The sequence below is a fragment of the Delphinus delphis genome, chromosome 16 (assembly GCF_949987515.2).
Source record: "Delphinus delphis chromosome 16, mDelDel1.2, whole genome shotgun sequence".
In the NCBI taxonomy this organism is placed as follows: domain Eukaryota; kingdom Metazoa; phylum Chordata; class Mammalia; order Artiodactyla; family Delphinidae; genus Delphinus; species Delphinus delphis.
Genome location: NC_082698.1, coordinates 37,561,224 through 37,584,281, shown reverse-complemented (window position 1 = coordinate 37,584,281; position 23,058 = coordinate 37,561,224). Strand labels below are relative to the sequence as shown.

The following is a 23,058-nucleotide window of genomic DNA, read 5'->3' as shown; positions in this document are numbered from 1 at the left end:
TCCCTACCTTGGATTAAAAGAAAGAAGCAGTAGCTTCATTTTGGGCCATGATGAACTGATCAAGGACCAGTAGTACTAAAGACTGAAAAAAAAATACAAAGAAATATAAAGGTCCTTGAAATACGAGGTACTTGATCGCTGGTGCAAATTTAAGGATGTGAGGTTCCACGGGGTACTCGGGCCTGAACTGTTGATACACTGGAAGTTTCGAGGCATTTAACCTCTTGCTGGTCCTCTGAATTTTCTTCTTCTTTTTTTGTAAAATAAGCACAACAGCATGGAATGGCTTCAGAGGAAGGATTAACTGTCCTAGTGCTTTGAGAATACCACATATGCCCTGGAAGAGGAGATGAAAGGGGTTCAGAGGCAATATTCTCTTGTAAGGGCAATGGAAAACTTTCACTTCTCTGAAAATGCTTTTGACAGGAGTTCAGGACTGTTTTTGAACCATTACTGAAACAATCAACAGAGTAGCAGAGTCACCTATGTAAGTTTTGCAAGTTTTACAGTCATTGGTCCAAATCGGCATCTCAGCTGTAATAGAAATTTTATGCGTGTACAGAGCACTGGGGCTCAATAGTTGTCTTTGCTCCTTTTGAGTTTCTGACATTTAATGCTGTAGTGGTTTCAGAGGGTCCAACAAAGCTTTTTCCCAATAGAAGTCTCTGCTAACTTCCCGCTGTCCCTCGCCTGTGGTCTGCCCATCCACCCAGAGACATTCTTAAGCCCCAGCACTCTCAGGACACATCACACATTCTGAACTGCACCCTGAATTTTCGTGGTATCTGATTACATTTTAAAAAACTGTTCTCGTGAACAGTATTTGGATGTGAGACAACTAATTTCCTGCATCATGTGTGGATTTCCAGAACAATGCCAGAGGGGCTAAGAACACTCTTTCTCTGTTAACTATACAAAAATGTTTCTAGCATCTGCCCAGGGCCAGAATTTTATCTTCTCCAACATATTAAAAACACTACGCGGGAGAGCCTGTGTTAAAGAAAGAGCATTTAATTAGTCAAGTGCTTTTGAAATCATCTTTTTGAGTTCTGAGATAGCATTGAAGAATAAAGGGCCCCAACTGGCACTGACCCTGATTACTTGAAAGCAAAATTTAAGCGGAAAAGTCTGGTTTTCCTCTGCCCCTTTTCTTTTAACCCCCTTCTCTCCACGATTTTCTCATTAGTTAAAGGTCAGCAATGGTTGGCTGATGTGGTAGACTGTTAATACATTGTGCTAGTGAAGGTCATTTTCATCTGACCAGTGTCCAAGCTAGTTCAAATTCAGAGTTAAGCCATCATTTACTGTTTTTCTCATTACTCTATAAAAGTATTCAGACATCCAATATTTTTTTAAAAAGAAGGCATTGATCTTCTGTGTAAGGAAAAGACAACCCTGAGTGAGACTTATCACAATTTCTTGTGAGAGATGATGTGTTGTGAAAAAGTTCAGCAAGGGATTTGTTAGCCTTGCATGATATAAAATTTGGGATCTGAGGGATCACGCTATAAGTACGAGGTTATAAACAGGTGACCCACAGGCTACATGGAACCCATAGATGTGCTTTGTTTGGTCTGCAGAGAACTTTCATCCAGCCTTTTAAAATGGGAAGAAAGAAAATACAGGAGAACATCATTATGACCTTGGGCTAGCCAAAAATTTCCTAGATAGAACACCAAAATCATGACCCATGGAAAAAAAACATAAGTTCTTTTTCTGGCAAAATTAAAAACTTGTGTTTTTGGAAGACACTGTTAGGAGAATGAAAGATGAGTCATGGATTGGGAGAAAATATTTGAAAATCACATATCTGATAAAGGACATGTATAGAGATTACATAAAGAACTCTCGAAACTCAATAATACAAAAATAAAAACCCAATATAAATGGGCAGAAGATTAAATAGACACTTCACCAAAGAAGGTATATGGACAGCAAAAGAACACATAAAAAGGTATTCAACTGAAGTGGTCGTTAGGGGAATGCAAATTAAAACCACAATGAGATATCACTTCACAGCTATTAAAATGGCTAAATTTTTTTTTAAAAAATGGCTAAAATTAAAAAGACTGGCCATACCAAGTGTTAGCAAGCATGCAGAGCAATGGAACTCTCATACACTGCTGGTAGGAATGTAAAGTGGTAACAGTCATTCTGGACACAGTTTGGTAGTTTTCTAAAAGGTTAAATATTTAGCATATACATATATGCTTATAAAGTTGTATATTTTATTTTTATTTTATTTTTTTAGTGAAGTATAGTTGATTTATAATATGTCAGTTTCAGGTGTACAACATAGTGATTCAATATTTTTACAGATTATACTCCATTTAAAGTTATTACAAAATAATGGCTATATTTCCCTGTGCTGTATAATATATCCTTGTTGCTTATTTATTTTATACAGAGTAGTTTATATCTCTTACTCCCTATCTTGCCCCTCCCTCCTCCCCTCACTGGTAACAACTAGTTACCTCCAACCCTCTATAGCTATGTGAGCCTGTTTCTGTTTTGTTACAGACATTCATTTGTTTTATTTTTTAGATTCCACATATAAGTGATAACATACAGTATTTGTCTCTCTCTGTCTGACTTATTTCACTTAGCATAATACTCTCTGGGTCCATCCACATTGCCGCAAATGGCAGTTTTTCATTCTTTTTTATGGCTGAGTAATATTCCATTATATATACTTACCACATCTTCCATTCATTTGACGTGCTTATCAAGTTGTATATTTTAAATATGTGCAATTTATTATTTGTCAATTATATTGCAATATAGCTGTTAAAAATTGGCATATTACATCTAAATTTTTTGGATATTGGGTTTCATTACAAACTAAACAGGACACCAACAGGCTAGAGCAGGGGAGCCATGGCTTTCATTTGACAGGATGTCTCTCTTGTGTTCACTGTGAACTAAACTAGTTCTGCTTCACTTATCGAGGTTGCCTGCTCGGCCTTCGCAGGCTTTCAACTCTAGATCCCTAGGCTGCCATGCCTCTTGCAGGCATCTGAGTTTGCACATGTTCTCCTTGCTCCCCAGATTAAGTCCCCTTTAGATAAGTTTTTCAAGTGTAAGCCTGGTGTCAAAGGTCACTAAGACAGAAGGGAATTAGGGAATTTTTGAGGCTGAAACACTTGTCTTGGGTCCCACCTGCAACCTGAGACAATTGTTCCCTTACCTGCTCAGGAGGCTGATTTCACCTCTTCAGCTCATAAATAACAGTGGTCAGTATCAAAGGAATGCTTTATTAAAAGAAAAGAAGAATTGATAAGGCATTTCTGTCTTCCATAGCTAAAATCACAGGGCTTAAAAGTTGAGCAGGGCATTTCCCAGTATGACAGTCTGTCAGTCCTTGGATGGAGAGTCTCTTCATGCTGGGACTCGATTGGCCTGACAGTGTCCCACAGTCCCCATTGCTGCTTCTAGAATACCTGTTTGCTTCACTAGAGCCTCTGACAAATCGCCTTGTGTTCCCTAGATTTTGGCACAGGGAACTCAGGAATCCCTGTGCTGATCTGAGCGATAGTTATAACCCTTCCAGAACTCAGAGCCAGATTAGGACTTCCCTTTTTTTGAGCTCTATGCCTTCTGTTTATGGCTCAGCTGCCCCAGCTGCCTCTGGGGTCTGGAGACCCCAGAATGGGGTCATCGTGTCTGCTCAGCCAGATACAGCTCAGTCCTTTGATGTCAGAACTTGGTGTAGACCACAGGTTAACAGCACACTAAGTGACTGAAACTCCCTCGAATCCCAGTGTGCTTTCCATCTGTCTATAGTGGAATTATGTAACACTTCCTCAAGGGACCACTTCCTATTTACTCGGGTGCTGATTTACTCCTGGGTTTCTCTTTCAGAAGAGTCTCAGGCCTTTATCATCTTTGGGTATTCATTCCTCATGGAGCCTACCTTCAAGTTTCTACATCCTTATTTTTCTTTTTTAAGAGCTGATCTTGCCATGTTGGCTGAAAGGAAATTTCCCATCATTTTGAAAATCAGAGCCCTGCAGTAATCTCGGTTTTCATTAGGCATCTGCCTCCATCTAAAATCTGCCTTCTTTAAATTAAGGGATTTCATCTGAGACTGGAGAACATCCTTGACGTTCTGTTTCTATCAAAACACGTATAAATGCTGCCTATCTAAAGAAGTGTGTGATATTTCTACAAGTGCAAATGGTGTAACACAAAGCTTGGAGACTGGAAGTGAAAAGGGAGTAACTCAGCTTGAATCCGTTTCTGGCCAGATGAAATTTAGAAGACACCCCTTTTGTTATTATTATTTTATTCTTTTTGAGTGAATAGCTCTAGTCCCTTTGAAATGAGTGTCAGTTGGTAGGCAGAAGCATGCGTGAGTACACTCTCTGTTCCACACTCATGGAGGGACAAAACAGTGGTCTAATTAAAGCTTAAATTGTGAGAATGTATACACAGAGTCAGATATGATGGCTTTAAATTAATCACGATGGTGGCCACGTCATATTTTTCAATAAAGGGGCCAGCTTCCACTTTCTGAAACATGTCTGGAACTCTTCTTTTTTGCTAGTTTTTGTAAAACCTGCGTTGGACTATTTTGAAGGTCCTCAAGAATGTAAAACTCTTTTTTTTTTTTAAGAGTTTGATTTTGGGGTCTGTTATGGGTTGAATAGTGAACCCTCAAAATTCACATCCACCTGGAACCTCAGAACGTGATCTTATGTGTAAATAGGGTATTTGCAGTATAGTTAAATTAAGAAGAGGTCATAGTAAATTAGGGTGGGCCCTAAACCGTATCAAACGGGAGTCATTATAAGGAGAGTAGAAGAGATACAGAGACAGAGATGCACAGGGAGGATGCCATGTGATGATGAAGGCAGAGATTGGAGAGCTATGTCTACAAGCCAAGGGATGTCAAGGATTATTAGGGACCATCAGAGCTAGGAAGAGGCAAAGAAGGATCCTCCCCTAGAGCCTTTAGAGAAAGGGCATGGCCTTGCTTCTGAAACCTTGATTTTGGACTTAGCCTCCAGAACTGTGAGAGGATTTCTGTTGTTTAAGCCACCCAGTGTGTAGCACTGGGTGACAGCAGCCCTAGGAAACTAATATGGGAACTAAGTTGGATGTCTGAAGGAGTAATCAAGCTGAGTAATTCTGCTGTTAGTCAGAAAAACTCCATGATTACCTAACAAGACTGATTTTATCCTATCAATCTAAAACTGAACTTAGATGACGCAAGGAATGGCTGCCTTTGGTGGCCAGCATGCTAAGACTGGCGCTTTTTAGCATTATATCATTGATCCTCCTAAAACTGTAGTGTAATAGCTTATTTCCATTTTACAAGAGTAAAAAATCTAAGGAGTTGATAGGTTAGGAAACTTGACTATGCTCGTGCAGCTGGTGATGGTCAGAATTCAAAGTTTATGCTTCCTTAACTACACCACCCTACATCGCAATGTCTGAAGAAGCCTTCCAAAAATGTTTGAGCAATAGACACATCTCTGAACTAATTGTGCCATACCCCAAGGTGACGGATTTGCAGAACAGCTCTCTTGAACAGTAAGTTCTGGTATTTTTGTTTAAAAGATTCCCTGTCATTACTTTATAACCACACCTTATCTATATTATGTTGAATTCTTTGCCTGCCTAACTTATATTATCACTCCCTGAGGAGGGACTGGGACTTCTTTTCCATCTTGCACAGAACTGAAGAAGCTGTCAACGCTTAGTAAATACTCAGTATCCAAGCCAGCACAGTGATCCCTACAAATTATGACCCTCGGGCTAGAAGACAAAAAAAAAAAATATCCCGTTGTGCAATTTTCCACTCTTTTAGTAATCTTAACAGTGTGGGTCATGTTAGTCCTAGTTTAATATTATAATCCAAATAACATTTGACTGAACACAGAGTGAGGCTAGGGGATCACCTAGGCCATGTATTCTAAGACAATTCATGGTAGCTGGTTGGGCTGTTTTGACCTTTCCAGTATTTGCAGACTGGCTGGTCTTTCTGTCCCTCCTCTGCCTACATGGCACATACCACGCACATAATAATAGAACAATGGTAACATTTTAATTTTTTTCTTCTTTTTTAATCTTGTGGAGAAGGACCAGCTGAGCCTTGTGGGTTGGGTACGTTGAGGACCGGCTTACATGTTTGCTGGCATTCCAATCCGAGAGGAGACGGGCTTAAGTGTGTCCATGTCCTCTACTCAACTGTGAATCTTTGTCATTCTCTGTCCCCAAAGAAGTTGGCTCACCCCGTGTGGAAGGGGTTATTTACAAACTGCCTTCAAGACTTCACATTTCCCTTTTTCTGTGTGTGAGTGTGTCTGGGTGAGGCATGTGCTGGTGTTCATGACGTGGCAGAGAGGGAGGATGGCCTATGTTTGGTTCTAAGGACGAACTTTCAGTTGAGCTCAATCTGAAAATCCTCAAATATTAATAACTCCTCTAAGAAGCATTTCTAGACTATGCACTTGATTTCATGCCTCCTTCTTTTAAACCTTTCATTTTCTGAAATGAAACCATTGACTTCTTTCCCTTCATTCCCCAACCTTCCCTTCCTATAGAATCAGTTGTACCTATTTTTTTCTTGTGAATATCAATTTCATCGTCTCTTGTTTTGTCACACTTTGTATTCAGAATTGTTTAATAATTCGTTGCTTTCAAGGTAAAATTCAGAAGCCTTGGCGTATCCTTCGAGGCCTACCACAATCCTCAATCCCCTCCTAACTTGCTTGTATAAAATTGATTCATCCATCCATCCATCCATCCATCCATCCACTGAGCAAAACTTTATCGAATATCTAACAAGTGCCAAACATTGTACTATGTGTGGATAACAGAGTGGCAACACAGAGAAGACTGGTCCTCCTCATGCAGCTCATAGGCTAGTAGCAAAATGGAACAATAAACATGATCACGCAGTGCTCTATGATAGAAAGCACGGGGGGCTATCAGAGAACATAGGAGAGACATAAAACCTGGATGCTGAGGCCAAGGGACTCTACAGAGGAATTGCTATCTAGGCTGAAATCTGACCTGTAAATAGCAGTCAGCCAGGTGAGAGCCAGGGGAAAAGTTTTCTTGGTGAGAAATACCATGTCTGAAGCCCAGAGGTGAGACCATAGCACACTTGGGAATTGAAAGAAGTTCAGTGTAGCTGGAGGGCAGAGTGGCGTAGGGCTGGAAGGTCAGGATTGGGGGCAGAAAACAGATCCTGCTGGACTTGAAAGCCTAGTGAGTTGGGACTTTGATCTAAGGTCAGTGAGGAACCACTTTAAACCCTTTTAAACAGGTGAGAAAACTGATAAGATTTATCTTTAAAAAGATTATTCTTGCTCCCTTGAGGACAGTGGATCAGAAGAGTGCAAGATAAAGGGACTGGAAACCCAACTGCAGGCTACAATCCAGACAAGAGATAATTGTAAGAACCAGGAGTAGAGAGAGCAAGAGATGTAGACAGATTAGAGATGTTTAGATGTCAGGCGGGTCCCAAATATGTCACACGATTGCAGTCACACTCTACGTTCCCTGCCAGGTAAGCCTTGCTCCTTCTATCCATAGATTCAAGTTCTACTACACTGAGGCTCTCTCTATGTGAAGTCTTCTCTAATTTTCAACCCCAGTACCTGTATGAATGCTTGTAGGATTTTTTTCTCTGCACGCCCTTATTTCACAAAGAAAATCAATTTACAATGTCAGTTCTCGTTTCCTTAGCATATTTATTTTCTCAAGCGGATGGCGAGCAATATGGGCGGAAATCATGTTGATACATCTCTTTACCTTCCTCCCCCTCAGTATTTCCCACTTCATCTTGTGCAGGTGGATGAACCATAACATAAATATCTGTCCTGTTGACCAACTGTATTGCTACTCCACTTCCAAAAATTCTCCAGGTGGTTCTCTTTCAGGTTTCACTTCAAACGACACAACCAACCAATCTGGTAGTTCGGTCATTCGTTTATTAATTACCTTGTGCTTTTATTCATTCACTCAGCATATACTTATTAAATGCACTATTCGAGAGCTGACCTTTTGCCTTTTACTAAACTATCCATTTCATTTGGGGTACTGTGCTTTTTCTCACAGAGCCAGACCACTTCTCCTGTTTGCCATAAAAAATGAGGATTGAATGTACTGGAAATGTTTTTCTGCTATAAGCATAGTTGAGCCCATGGTACCCAGGTGAGCCATCTTATGGCCTGGGAAGGAGCTAAGGTGCGGACTGATTCCTTTGGCTTCCTAGATGGAGCGCTAGCCTTCTGTAGTTAGCAAATGTCTTGCCCAAGGGACTTAAACCTTGGTGTTTGAATGTGTTAATTCTGAGTTAATCCTGTCTTGGTTTTTAAACTGTTTCTAATGTTCACCCAGTAGAAGCAGAATTAAATGGCACCAGATACTCCAAAATGCATGAATCAGAAGAATGTTAGAGCCCTAAGTCAAAGTTCTTAACGTAAAGAAAAAGTTTGTCTTTTGCCCCTGCTGCCCGCCCAGCTCTCCGTCTGCCATCACCCTGCACTCCATGCTGCCAGGAACAGGCACCGGACTAACTGTGGTTTGGTAGTGAAGCTTCTGAGTTCCAAGATTCTTCTGAACTGTGCTTGCTGTGATTTTTATGCTAGCATTGCATCAAAGCTCTTTTTTGGCAAAGAATTTGCCATATATGATTAAAAATAATTTGGGGGGCAGGATTTCTACCAGGAATTGAACAAACAATGTACTGTCTTATGCTGGTTCCAAATTCCTAATGCATCTGCTTTGTACAGTCCCTGTTTCATAAAACTACAATTCCTCATTTGTCTGAGTTCTTTCTGCTTGTGTGCTAGCAGAGTCACACCCCTTTATTTTTGGACCTAAAGGCACCTTCCCAAGTTTGGGAAAGCCTCTTACTTGAAGTCACAGAAGCCCTAAATAATGCAGTTGTTGCAAGCTTCCTTGTTCAACATTTAGCAAGCTACCCCATCGCTTTTCCCGATCAGGGCAGATGTTGTAAAACGGCTGACTCCTCAGCCAGTTGGCTGAAGAGACCTCCCAGTCCCTGATCCATTTTCCTGCCAGAGCCACCAGCTTGGAGTTTGATACCTTTCCTAGTTTCTCTCTAGAGACTCTCCAGTTGAACAGATGTGGCCACACAGCAGAAATCAGATGTTTTAGATGTTTAATTATTTTTATCCGAAGGTGCATCCTGAGTTTGTGAATCAACCTGTAGAAATCTCTAGGTTCAACAGGCTTTTGTTCTGGGCCTCAATCTCTCAGCTACGATCCTAGAAGTTTTCCTGATTTGCTGATGCCTCATTTAAACTTAGATATTTCTTGATTTTGTTTGTTTGTTTTTGATACCAGATCTTTATAGCGTTAGGTCACTTTAGCTGGCACGTAACAAAATCGTAGCCTAAACTGGCTTGAACAAAAAGGCAATTTATTGGCTGACCTAACCTGGAAAGTTCAAGGAGGAAGGCAGGGCGCAGCTTGATTCAGGGCTCACAGGGGATTCTCAGGACTCAGTTTCTCTCCATTTCTGGGCTCTGCCTCCTGCTAGTTGCTTTCGTCCCATGTTTCATGTGCAGGAGTAGTAGCGGTTGGCAGTAGTATTGTAGATACATCCTCTAATTTTCAGGTCCTGTGGAAAAAAGTGTCCCAAGATGTTCAATAAAATTCTGAACCTATCATTAGCCAGAGTTTTTTTTCACATACTCATCCTGAACCCATCACTTTGGCTATAGCTTAAGCTGGTTAGTGTAGAACATCCTGATGTGGCAGTCCTGGTAAAGAGTCCTAAACACAACAAAACAGAAGAGCTACCCACCTCAACTCCCAGCTGGAGTGGGGAGCCTCTTTTTCTCTTTCCTTTACCCACAAAGAATCCGGGTTGGCTTTAAAGGAGAGCCGACCCTCTAAAACCACTTAAAACCCAGTTATCAAGGTCTGAATGAACCATCATTATAAACATGTGTATATTATTTTTACATTCATTGTCACTACTTTGTTTTTCTGTTTCTTCATTGTGGCAGAATTTGTTTTTCAGTTTTCTTTTCAGTTTTAGCTTTAGTTTTCTTTCCATTATGCCATATTTTAAAAATGGGGTAGTCTAGACTACATTTCCAAAATCCTTCTTTTAGGAAGTTCATTTGTCATTTTAGATGCCATTTGTAGAGGCTGAACAAATGAGTAGAATATATTAGCTTTTATCTTTTAATAAAGATTATATAAAATTCAACTGTTAAAGAGATCTGCTAGCATTATTTTAAATGTGACATTTTGTCTGAATTGAGACTAAGCAGAGATTAGCATAAAAAAGTCCTATAAAAGTGTTTGAGAAATTTGACTTAGTCAAGGTACTTTATATTGGCCTCCACACAATTGACCCAGAGCATTCTTCTTCCATCTCTTTGCTCCCCTCATCCTTGTATGCTGGTCTAAGAGAACACCAAAACTTATCCATGGTAATTATTCTTAATTTTGTTTTATAGGCCTAAAATTCCAGTTATACCACACACATGAAATTTAAATAGAAATTTAAATAGAAGTGAGAAAACTCCTACTGCCTCTATTCTTATTACAATTGCTATTACTAATAATTATACTAATGATGGCTACCAATTATTGATTGCCGACTCTGTGCTAGTGACCAGAGAAGGTACTAAGATTCATAATTTAATTGAATATCGTCAACAACCTATGAGATAGGTAACACAACGAGTAAGTTACAAACAAGCCTTGAGAGTTAAATACAAGTCTGCCTAATTTCAAAGCTCACGATTTTTGTTTGGCTCCTGTTAACTGATAGACTAGTCTTTAGGTCTATGCAACAGAAATAACGTTGCCTTGGGAAGTCCTTTTCCCTGGCCCTGATTGACCCATTCTGGAGAGAGAGGCTTCACTTGGATGGCAGGTAATGCGTCCTATGTGGCTGCTTTTCACATTTAGACCCTTCATTATGTCCGTCCTCACACAGGCAAGCCCTCTGTACATTTTGCTATTTGATCATTCCTTTGTTATGTTTGGTAAGGAAGAGATTAAGGATCTTGCTTAAGATGAGTCGGAAATGGTTGTAGTGTTCACGAAAGCTACATATTTCTATCTTGTGTCTTAATTGCTGGATAAACAGGGATGAATCAATCCATTCCTGGACTTCAGCACACTGTTATGACCAGGAAGAATTCCATTAACAGTAGGCTGAAAGTACCAAGGCATCAGATGGGAAAGGCTCTTCCAGGAGAGTAGCTTTGCTCAAACTGCCTTAAGCGAGCAAGGGAGTTCGTTCGGCTAACATCATTGCCAAGTTCAGCAGCGTCAGCTTCAGGCACAGCTAGGTCTAGGGGCTCAAATAATGTCATCAGACATCTGGGTCTCTCTGCCTCTCATCTCTGCTGTCCTCTCTTGGCTCAGTACTCCAGATGACAGGAGGGCCCAGAGAGGCCTCATACTCACATTCTCTCAGCTTTCAAATCCAGCACAAAGACAGTATCTCTTTCCTAAGAGTACTAGCCAAAGTCCTGAGAATGACACTTGGCTTGCCTTGGGTAATACACCCACCTCCTAAGTCAGTTACTGAAACTGAGGGAAAGAACTGGCCGGGCCTTTGTTGTATACTGTCCTCTGGAGCATGGGAGTGGGTTGAATCCCTCCAGAACCATAAGTTCTGGAAATGTGTAGAATGATGGTTTTCCAAAAGAAAGTCAGGAAGAAGGGAAACCAAAGCAAGAAACCAACCAGCCAAACAACAGCACCCATAAAAACGCAGGTGCCCATCATACTTCTTCTAGAACACAATTTCTCTATCTGGAAATAAATCCAACGTCAGAATCCTGAGCTGCTCGGTACCCACTGCTGGAGGGAAGCAGGCAGAGAAAGATGTGTTATGTAGGCTGCTGCCCAAGCATTAGTTAGGGTAACAGAGATGGACTCTGTGCATTCTAGTGACCCAGGAGGCCTGGAGGCTACAGTAACTAAGATGAGAGCGTGTTCCAATTGGGAATGTTTTCCAGTTAGGGGTATGGGTGAGAGAGAGCAAGATCTGTCCTGAGGAAAAACAGATTTATGTTCAAACATCCATTTGGGGTGATGATTAAACAAGACACTTAGAACACTTCCAAGCCCCTGCTGGGCTGTGCTCTTAAGATGTGACATTTGGGAGATAACACCCACTGTTACTAGTGCCCAGAAGATAAGGATGCAGTGGCAAAAAGTACATCAAACAATACAGGACAGTCAGGAACAGGAGTGATGTGGTGGCACTGAGTTAATTAGAGGGCTTTTGGAAGGGTGTGGATTCATAGAGTTGGCGGAAATCGCTTTTTCATCAGTTGCGTAAAAATATTAAAAAGATTTGGATTTATGTTTCAACATTTTTAATAAAAAAGAAAGATAACAACCCCCCCCCCCCAAATCGTGTCTTCCCACTGGTAGAAAGTGATCCTCACTCTATGAGTGGTATTTGATATAGAAAGCCAAGAAACCTTTGGTTCAGAGTAGGGGATACTGGGAACATAGTAATAAATAATAGAATAAATTACAGGCCATCCAGGAAAATAAAATAGATGGCCTCAGCTATAAAGAGAAACCCAAGTTAAAAAGATGCTCTTGGAGTAGAGTAGTTATAGATCAAATTAAAATTCTTATGACTTTTTTAAACTCAGAAATTTAATTCAGTTGGATGTTAGAGAAAAACTCTTGTTGCTTTCAAATTTTAAAAAGGGGGAGAAAAAAATAAAAAGGTACCCTATTTTCTGGTTTCCTGTACTGTGAATAGTGCCAGAGATCTGGGCTCCAGGGCTAATGGATGCCACCTGGAATGGGTGCCCAGGCCACTTACAACCAGCCCTCAGCAGGGACTAAAGTCAGCACCTCCTCCATCCTCAAGTGGATGTTGGCTAAAGCCACCAGCCCTGTGCCTGTCAAAATATAAGCTAAGGATGGCGTATGGGATTAGAGCGGGAGCATAAGACCTTAGATGTTCCCAAGAAAAATGAATCGTATAAGGCCTGGCCTTGGATGATCTGCAGCTCATTAATCCCGCCTTTCCACAGTGGTGGGCGGGCTGCTGGCGATGTGGGCTGTAGATGGGAAGCACACTTTCCTGGGGTTTTGTTCTATTCTCCAGGCTCCTCTTAGGCACCAGAAGTATTCATTTCCTGGCACACGTGGGGATTTGGAACGCGGGTGTCCAATTTGCTCTTTGGACAACTTGGACAGCTGGCTGGGCCCTGGAATATTTGAAAGGGCCAGTGGGAACCCACTGTTATGCGAGATTATGCCTGACCCAGCCGTCCTGTCTTTCTGACTCTGCAGCACAATCATGGCCCTCAATTGACCTCTCCTTCCTCGATTCTCCTACTTCTGACCATTCCAAACGTTGCTGCCAGATACGTCTTCTTAAATCACCATTTAAAGTTGTGAACCCTCGTCTCGAAGGTTGGCAGGGACTCTTCTTTGTTTCCAGGAGAGTTTTGAATATCTCCATCTCAGTCAGGCCAGTGTCCCAACCCCAGCATCCTTCAAACACTCTGCTCATGCCTCCCTCCGAATCTTTGCCCATCTCTTCCCCTGGGCTGGAATGTTCCCTTGCACCCCTCAGCCCCCTGCATCTACCTGCCCTGTCCAGACCACCACAACTCTCAGGGTTTTCGTCAACAGATTGCTTACATTGTACAGTATCGACACAGCTCTTCGGGCAATTAATTGTGCCCTTTTTCTCTTTTTATTTTTATATACTTACGTTGATGAGACTATCAATTTCTTCCTCTCTTGTATCTCCCAGAGCAATGATCACACAGGAGATATTTTAAAATTATTGAGTAAATGAATACATAACTGAGGGGCATTGATAGCACTAAAAAATTCTTGTGATTCGAGTAAAACAGGTTAGAAAAATTACAACCTACCCCCAACCTTGCTATTTTGAAATCTGAATTTGATCTACTAGTAGGTCAGTGTGCCCTTTGTACCACTTGTTTTAATTTGCAGCAAAAAAAGATACTAGAAACATCTTTCATCATCAGAATATTTCTACTGTCCATCCTTTACTTAGAAACCTCTAGTGATTTTTTATCAGTACAACATTAATAACAAGCTAGCCCCTCGAGTTCTCTGTTCTCCCGACTCCTTGCTTTGATCGGCTCCCGCAAGCTCATCTGGTTCCTACCTCATTCCACGTCCTGGTTCCAGCCTCATTTTCAAGGAGGCTTGAGCAGCCAGTCTTTGCCCCTTCCCTCTCGCAGTCAGATGGCTGCTTTCCCTGCCCCCTGGGCAAAGAACTAGGGTCTTCTGAAGTTTTATCTTTTTTTTTTTTAAATTTTTTTTAAATTTGTCTACTAGCTTCCTAGGTTATTTCAACCATTTTCATGGCTTTATTTATTTTATAAACTTATTTATTTTATTTTTGGCTGTGTTGGGTCTTCGTTGCTGCGTGCGGGCTTTCTCTAGCTGCGGTGAGTGGGGGCTACTCTTTGTTGCGGTGCACGGGCTCTGGGCGTGTGAGCTCAGTAGTTGTGGCTCACGGACTCTAGAGCGCAGGCTCAGTAGTTGTGGTGCACGGGCTTAGTTGCTCCGCGGCATGTGGGATCTTCCTGGACCAGGGCTCGAACCTGTGTCCCCTGCATTGGTAGGCGGATTCTCCACCACTGTGCCACCAGGGAAGCCCCATGAAGGTTTTTTTTTTTTTGTGGTACGCGTGCCTCTCACTGTTGTGGCCTCTCCTGTTGCGGAGCACAGGCTCCGGACGCGCAGGCCCAGTGGCCATGGCTCACGGGCCCAGCCGCTCAGCGGCATGTGGCATCTTCCCAGACCAGGGCATGAACCCGTGTCCCCTGCATCAGCAGGCGGACTCTCAACCACTGTGCCACCAGGGAAGCCCCCCCCCCCCATGAACTTTTATCTTTAAAGCTGTGTAAAAGCTTCTCTAAAGCTGGAGTACCAAAGTGGGGGAGGTTCAGAAATCTGATTTACCATTCGGTGTCTATGACTTGTTGAGATTAAAAAAATAAACAAAAGCAGGCATATTTGAAACATTAAAGACACATCAATTACTTCCAGCTTGTGCTATTTCCTTTTGAACTCTCATCTTGTGAATGTTATTGTCTCCCTGCTCCTGAGGGCCTTTGTCCCCTTCTTGGGTCTGAGCCCACCCTTCAAGGGAATCTCCCCCAGGGAACAGGAAGCCAGGGAAAGTGTAGCCGTCCCTGAACCAAGCTGGCGCCCTGATGGCTTAGCAAACCTTGCCTGCCACTCCCTTCCCACTGACAGAGCTGGCTCTCCACATGAATGCTGGAAATCAGAGCCACGGGTGGATGGAGCATCTTGACTTTCATGGCGGCCAAGCAGCCTAAGCCCTCCACCTGACGGTCCCTGATTCACAGGTGAGGGGGCCGAAAGCCCAGAAAGAGAATAGTGCTGGTGACAGCAATTGATAGGCATGAGCAGAGGCTGGAATGCATCCCTAGGTCTCATTTTCGCCTTCGGTTATCCCTTGTTTGAAAATCTGCTTTCATTCGCTTGGAGTCAACTTCCGGAAGAAGGGGAGCCTTACAGGATCTCTGGGTGGTCAGGGTCAAATCTTCAGGGGGGACTTAGCCCAAGGACAGCTGAGGTCAAGTGCTGAATTCTATGATCTTCCCTGGGACTTCAGTCTCGGCCAGGACAGTACCCAACTCGTAGTGGACTTGAGCATCTGTGAGAAATGCAAAGGTTGAAAAAACATTATTGTTTAAAGGGACCTGAGAAGCCAGTCTTCTTACATAGCTGAAAAACCTGGGGCCCAACACGTATGTAAAATCCTTCTTGGATTTTCTTATTCATTCATTCATGTATTCTGCAAAGATTTATTTAGTGCTTACTGCATGCAAGGCAGAGGGTCCAAGGTCCCTATGCTTGTTTGTAGCACAACTGAGACCAGCACTCAGGGATCCTCATTCCTGGCCCAGTATTGCAGTATTGTTTTCCGTACAAAATGTCATAAGCCAGCATGTTAATTAGTTACTTGGCCATTCATCAAGCTCCTACTAAATTCTAAGCACTCGTGTGTGACATAATTATTTCAATCAATTTTATATCATCCTGGAAGATGCATGATGAGGAAACCGAGGCTCTGAGAGGTAGCACACCATGTTGGGATCCTGCACTAGTAAGCGGTAGAGTCGGGATTCAGTTGGGAGTCCATTTGACTACAAAGTCCAGGCTCCATTTTCACCATGGGGTGTTAACTTCTCAATTGCTTCCAATACTCCATGCTCTAACGGGGTCGACCTCACTCCCCACCAAGGGGATCCCCTCCTTTTTACCAGCAAACCTTTGGGAAGGCAGTTCCCCTGATGGGCATGCCCTCCTTTCTTCCTCTCTCCCTTATCCTCACGTCTCCCTTTGGGCTCACACCTTGATTAGCTCATACTTCAGGAATGTTTAGAAATGATGAAATCTGGCCACCAACTTTTAACTTAGCTGAGCTTACTGTTTAGAGAGCCATCATTCCTTCAAATGTGTTTTATTTTGTTAGGTTTTACTGACAAGCCCAGGTCAGACTGGCAAACAGTATCGCTACATAAACGTTTGTCAGTGGCCCTTTAGAAAACGGAGGAAGACCTTGACCTGTCTTCTGTCCTCTTGTCTGGAACAAATTGCTACTTGCCTGGGGGAGGGTTATTTGCGATTATTCAGCCAAGTCAGGGAATGCTCTGAATAATCAGATATTCTGATGAATAGGGTTACATTACACGGATCATCAGCTTTCAAAGAATTAGAGTGAAATACACTTAACACAAATACTGTACTAAACATAGTATAATTTTCTTGCTGGGTTTGGTGCTGATCCTGTGAGCACCAGTTATCACTGTCAGGAGTTGAGGTGTTACGGAAAGAGCCCTAGAAACCAGGTAAGTAACCTGCTAAGTGATTCTGAGGCATTCCATCTCTCTTTTCTGAGTCCTGTTTCCTCCTCTATAAAACAAGCATGTTGGATTAGATTCAGTTTGGTATACATGTTGCATGCGTGCCTTCACACTCTGCTCCTGGGCCCGTGTCAGACATCACTAATCAACTGAGGCACTTTTCCTTTGATCCCTGACAGCCTCAGGATTCCTTTACACCCAATGTTCCAGCAGCAACCCTCAGTGGACTGGAGTTGGCACATGAAATGAAGTCTATTTGCTATGGTTGAACTAGATGATCTCTAGGGTCTCAGCCTTTATAAGTTGCCTGGAGCAAGTGCATGGTGGGTAGAAAGCTGGATGGTGGATAGTTTGTGGTATTATCAAGCATTAAGTATTTGACCACTCAACTGAGATTTTTTCCCCCCCTCAATCCACTGAGACCTAGGCTAATGTGGCTACTGAAAGCTATGGCAGGAATCGTATCTAAAATCCTGGGTGGGTAGGTCCGAGTGACTGGTGACAAGAGAGGTCTGGTCAGCTTGGCTCAATGCCTAAGGCTCAAGTCAGCTGTTAACTTCTCTTGGAGCCCCCCCATAGAAATAGGCAAAAGTCATTAAGCCCACATCTGAGTTCCCTCTGCCCGCAGCACTAGGCTGGGATGTGTCTTTCTATGTTATGGTTAGTGCGATGTGAAATACAAAACTCCTAGTGGATTATAAGCTTCTTGGAGTCAGGGAGGAACTTCTAGTTATCTTTTGGATTCACAGATAACAGACTGTTTAACCTCTGACAAATTACTTAACCTCTCTCTGCCTCGGTTCTTAATTTATTAAACAGGGAAATAATAATAGTATATACTTCTGGGGTTCGTGGTGCCCATCAGATGAGATCATTGATGTAAGCGCTTAGAAGACCACCTGATATATTCTTGTTGTATTATTATTGTTGTAAAATCACAGCCTAGCACAATGCCTGATGAACACAGCTGCTGATGTATGTTGACTGGTTGAGTTTTTAAATGACCATCAGAGGTGAACATGCACCTTTGGAGGGACTCATCCAAGAACCGTCAGGGACCTGGATATGACAGGATCTGTCCACAAGACAGTGGGGAACTGAACAGGGCAGATTTTAGTACAAAGGGTCCGAATCCATCTGCCTTTAAGGCAACCAGAAACTGCTGAAGGGAGTCACATGACAAGGGAGGAAGCTCTGCTCAGTTTTCTGGGCTCGGGAAATTTTTATTCTTTTAACTAGAATCTTCTATATATATATATATATATATATATATATATATATATATATATATATATTTTTTTTTTTTTTTTTTTTTTTGCGGTACGCAGGCCTCTCACTGTTGTGGCCTCTCCCGTTGCGGAGCACAGGCTCCGGACGCGCAGGCTCAGCGGCCATGGCTCACGGGCCCAGCCGCTCCACGGCATGTGGGATCTTCCCGGACTGGGGCACGAACCCGTGTCCCCTGCATCGGCAGGCGGACTCTCAACCACTCCGCCACCAGGGAAGCCCTAGAGTCTTCTATCTTTTGAAGCATATTCACAAACCATAAAAGTACTTTTGTGAGAACACATCATTCTTATCTCATTGTGTCCTCAAACAAACTTGTGAGTTCAGGCCCAAGGCACTCACCCCTACATGACTAATGAGGGGAGGCTGAGGCCCAGAAAGGTTATGTGACTTGCCTAAGGACACACAGCTTGTATGGGAGGCACAGAGCCTATGCTCAGACTCCCATCTCCACAATCTCCTCTATTCTCTCTCCTTCCTGTTCTCTCCAGAAGCATAGTTCAGTTTTAGGTTTCCCAGCAGTTTATTTTTCTAAATAGCATTGAGAAAAGGCAATTTTATTAATATATTAATATAAAGAATGAGTTGATGAGTGCCTTTTATCTTCCTCAAATCCTCCAACCAAAATATTTCCACAAAAGGAGTCTACAAAACATGCTTGAGCATGATTGGAAAAAGGACCGGAACAGCATCTAATGCTTAGTGAAATGTATAAGGGATAGAACTGGGCTTTTATTTGAAACGCAATGTTCATTTTGCTGCCAAATAAAATAAAACAAGTATGAAACAAGAACAAACCACTGTTGGACGTGTTTCCCTAAAGACTTGGACACAATGTGAAACCAGGAATTTATATGTTGCCTTTTTTAAAAAAAATAAAGGAACATGTACCTTTTGAGTAGACATGACTTTTAGTTTTCTTTTCCATGGTGGGACTAATTTTGCAAGAGACCAAAATCGATTCATCCCTCATTCCTCCTGGAGACCAGGACATACGATAAACCCATTTTCCAAAATGGCACCCCACCATGACTTGAGATGAGTGGGGCTGGGTTTGGACACTTGAGAGCCCCCATTCTCATCATCCTATGGCTTCCCTGATTAAGATGAGGTGACCCCAAGGGGAGCCATAGCTGGCTAAGCCAACGAGATCCCTTTCTTTAGATATTTTCAATCGCAGAGAGGAGGATTCCAGCTGGTGTAAATACTTGAGTAGGGAGAACATGGAGATCGGAGCTAAGATAGCTACATTGGGCCACGTTCAGAATGAGCATGCAGAGACAAAAGGTGAGTAGAGAAAGAGAGAAAAATGGAGTAGAGGCAAAAAGGGTAGTGAAGGTATGAGAAGATATGAGAAAGACTGTGTAGGTCTTGAGAAACAGAGGGACAATTTTTCAAACCCAGATTCCAACTCCAGTCTAGGAGGTCTGGCTGGACTTCTTGTCCTAAGAGTCCATAAGTTTCCAGAAGTTGCCCTCATGTCTTGGCAGAATATGATATTCTATTTGTTGGGTAAAATATTCATTAAATAACCCTCCTTCTTTGGGCTACTTTGAGTGGATTTTTGCTCCTTACATCCAGAGGCTTTGGTTGGTATCATACAGCTTTCTCTGGCTGACGTACAGGTTGGTGGGGTTCATTCCAATGATCAGGTGAGGGTTTTTTTCCTTTCTTTCTTTAATGTGATGTTTTATTGTACATTTAACATGTTCCAGAATCTGTGCAAAATATTTCACTGCATGATCTCATTTAAGTCACACAACAATTGAGGTTAGTACATACAATTTAGTACACACAATAATCAGCAATAAATACTACTTTAACCCAGTTTTATAGAGTAGAAAACTAAGGATAAGGGTAAGAACAACTGGGCTTCCCTGGTGGCGCAGTGGTTGAGAGTCCGCCTGCCGATGCAGGGGACGCGGGTTCGTGCCCCAGTCCGGGAGGATCCCACATGCCGCGGAGCGGCGAGACCTGTGAGCTGTGGCCGCTGAGCCTGTGCGTCCGGAGCCTGTGCTCTGCAACGGGAGAGGCCACAGCAGTGAGAGGCCCGTGTACCGCAAAAAAAAAAAAAAAAAAAAAAAAAGTAAGAACAACTGGTCTGACCCAAGGTCATGCAGGTAGCACATGGCAGAGCTACTATGAAAACCTAGAACTGGGCAGGTCATTTAACATTTCTTTGCTTCAGTTCCCTGACTGTAAAATGGGGACAATAGTATTTACAAAGAAGAAATGTTTTGAGATCTAAAGTCAAGAGGTAAAGATATAAAAGTGTCTAACATGGTGCCTGACACTCAGTGCTCAATGAATCTTTGTTTAAAATAACAATAAGGCCAGGGTTCTTAACTGAATTTCACAGATGGGCTCCAGATCTGTTTACTCCCCACCAGATTACATGCGAATTTTATGTATATGACTGTGTCCACTCTTTTTTTTTTTGCTCCTGGAGAGAGTGTTTGCTTTCAACAGTTTTCACCTAGGTCGGTGCTGCCTCAACCCCACTCCCAAAGTGAAAAATATATACTTTATAGGAAGATTAAGATCCTCCTTTGCTTCCAGTCATTACTCACTCAACTCCAAGAAGGAAGAGTTTTGCAGAGTCATGGTGAACTAGGTGGAGTTTTTGTGTGATAAGGAAACAAAAAAAATGCTTGACTTCTACGTGGGAGTCCTGGCCCTTTTGCTTATATTCCACACTGCTTCTCTCACTTGGTGATCTGTGTGGCTAAAATAAAACTGTTAACACTGGGCTGTCTTGTATTGGGGAGATATTTGAGGAGAGGTGGGGTCTCTTAGGCCTCCCCATCCCAGGCAAAATAAATCCTCACAGGTACGTAGGTCTGAGCCCACATGTTGGGAGATTGGGGCCAAATCCTCAGGGGGTAATAAGTCTTCCTTTGTCAGCTCTCCTTATCACGCCCTTATTGTTGGTAACTTTTCAGCAGGAGAGAATTTGAGGTCAAGATCCCATCTGATATTTCTCTGCCTCTCAATAAAATAGTTTAGCAATTTCTTATCATCCTTTGTGATTACACACACATACACGCACATAATAGCAAAGTCTCAGGTGGAAGGTTTCCAACCATTTGACTGACTTTAGTTGATAAAGATCTAGATAACTTTATTTTCTATTATAGCTTCAAAATTTGGGAAAGTAATTCCATGAATAAAATCAGCCATTTTGTCTCTTTTTAACATATAACCCAAATAATAGCACAAAACATTTATTGAGCACTCATTTTATGCCAGTAACTAAACTAGTGTGTTACATGCGTTCTCTTTAATTCCTAACCACCCTATGAGACTGGATATATTATTATTTCCACTTGTAGACTAAGAAGCCATGCCTGGAAGAGGATACAGAACATCTCCAAAGTTACCTGATGGGTATCTGACTGGAAACTACAGTGACTAAACTGTCACTGGTGTGCTTCATGCTGTGGTAGGAAGTGTGTGATGTGTGAGTGGAATCCCATCTGTGAGGACATTTGGGTTTAATTTTCATGTCTCTCATAGCTGGAAAAATCAATTCTCAGTTTCTCCACCCAACAAATCAGGTATCCTGATACCTGCCTCCTCCTACATCAGAGATGAGGCCTCTCTCTGAGTGTGCACACATGCTCCCCAAAGACAAAAAGTCATCCAGCTTAGTTTTTACAATCCAGATTCTTAGAGATCAGCCAGCAATGACATACTCTCTGAACTTAGTAGGAAAGAAAATCCAAATTTGTTACTGTCTATGGAGCCAGCAAGTATTAGAAATTAAAGTTTTACTAACATCCTCTGTCTTCTTAGTTCTCTACTATTACACTGTAGAATTGTTGTATTGGTCGGCTGGAGCTGCCATAACAAAATATCATAGACTGTGTGGCTTAGACGAAGACATTTATTTCTCACAGTTCTGGAGGTTGCGAAGTTCAAGATCAATGTACTGGCCAATGTGGTTCCTGGTGAGGGCCTTCTTCCTGGTTTGCAGATGGCCACTTTCTTGCTGTATCTTCACATGGCAGAGAGAGGGAAATCTCTCACTCTTCCTCTTTTTCTACAGCCACTGATCCCATCATGACCTCATTTAGCTCTAGTTATCTCCCAAAGACCTCCCAAATAATCTCTCTAAATTGAGGGTTAGGGCTTCAACATATGAATTTTGGAGCGCCACAACTCAGAACACAGCAATTGTAGTTTAAAACAACTGAGGACCAACAAAGGGTTAATAACATTATTTTACTGAGTAACTAATTATTTAAAATTAAATTTCAGTATTTAAAACAAAAATAGACTAAAGGAAGCTCCTTTAAATGCACTTAGCTATACAAAATACACTGGTGTCCTATTTTTTTTCATCCCACTATGGACTGACAAAACTTTGTCATAAAGTGAATTTTGTAAACCATTGCTGTTGAAAGGTTTTGTATGACTTTACAGTTGAAGAGACAGAAAATTTGCTTTATTTAAAAAAAGTGTTTTGGAGTTCAACTAATTTGTGCAGAAAGTTTTCCTAATTTTTGAACTGTTGGAATTCTGCTCTGAGGCACTGCTTAGTGGCAAAGAAGTTGGGAACACTCAGTCATTGACAGACATTATAATTTAAGACATGTTTATTCAGCCCAAAGTCAAGGACATCAAAGTGGACAATTTTAGCTTTTTATCTGTGCATGGTTCATATAACCCTTGGTTATCCAGTGTAAAATGTTAATTTTAATCTTCAACAAATAATACTAGATAAATAGAATATCAATCTTTGATAAGTAAAACTAGACTCAGAGGTATTAACCCCTGCAAGTAATGTCTACCCCAACTAACTATATATCTCTGGATACAGTTGGAGAAGAATTTCAGCTATTTAAGATTCATAAGGTCCCAGCTCCAGCTAGGACTTCAAATCATGTTTCCAGAACACAAGAACACT

General features: G+C 41.9%; 1 long non-coding RNA gene across 1 annotated transcript in view; it reads left to right on the top strand.

Annotated features, from left to right (window-relative positions):
- Positions 1-23,058, top strand: part of LOC132439830 (uncharacterized) — a 223,483-nt gene that overhangs the window by 53,130 nt on the left and 147,295 nt on the right. The gene's annotated exons all lie outside the window — the stretch shown is intronic.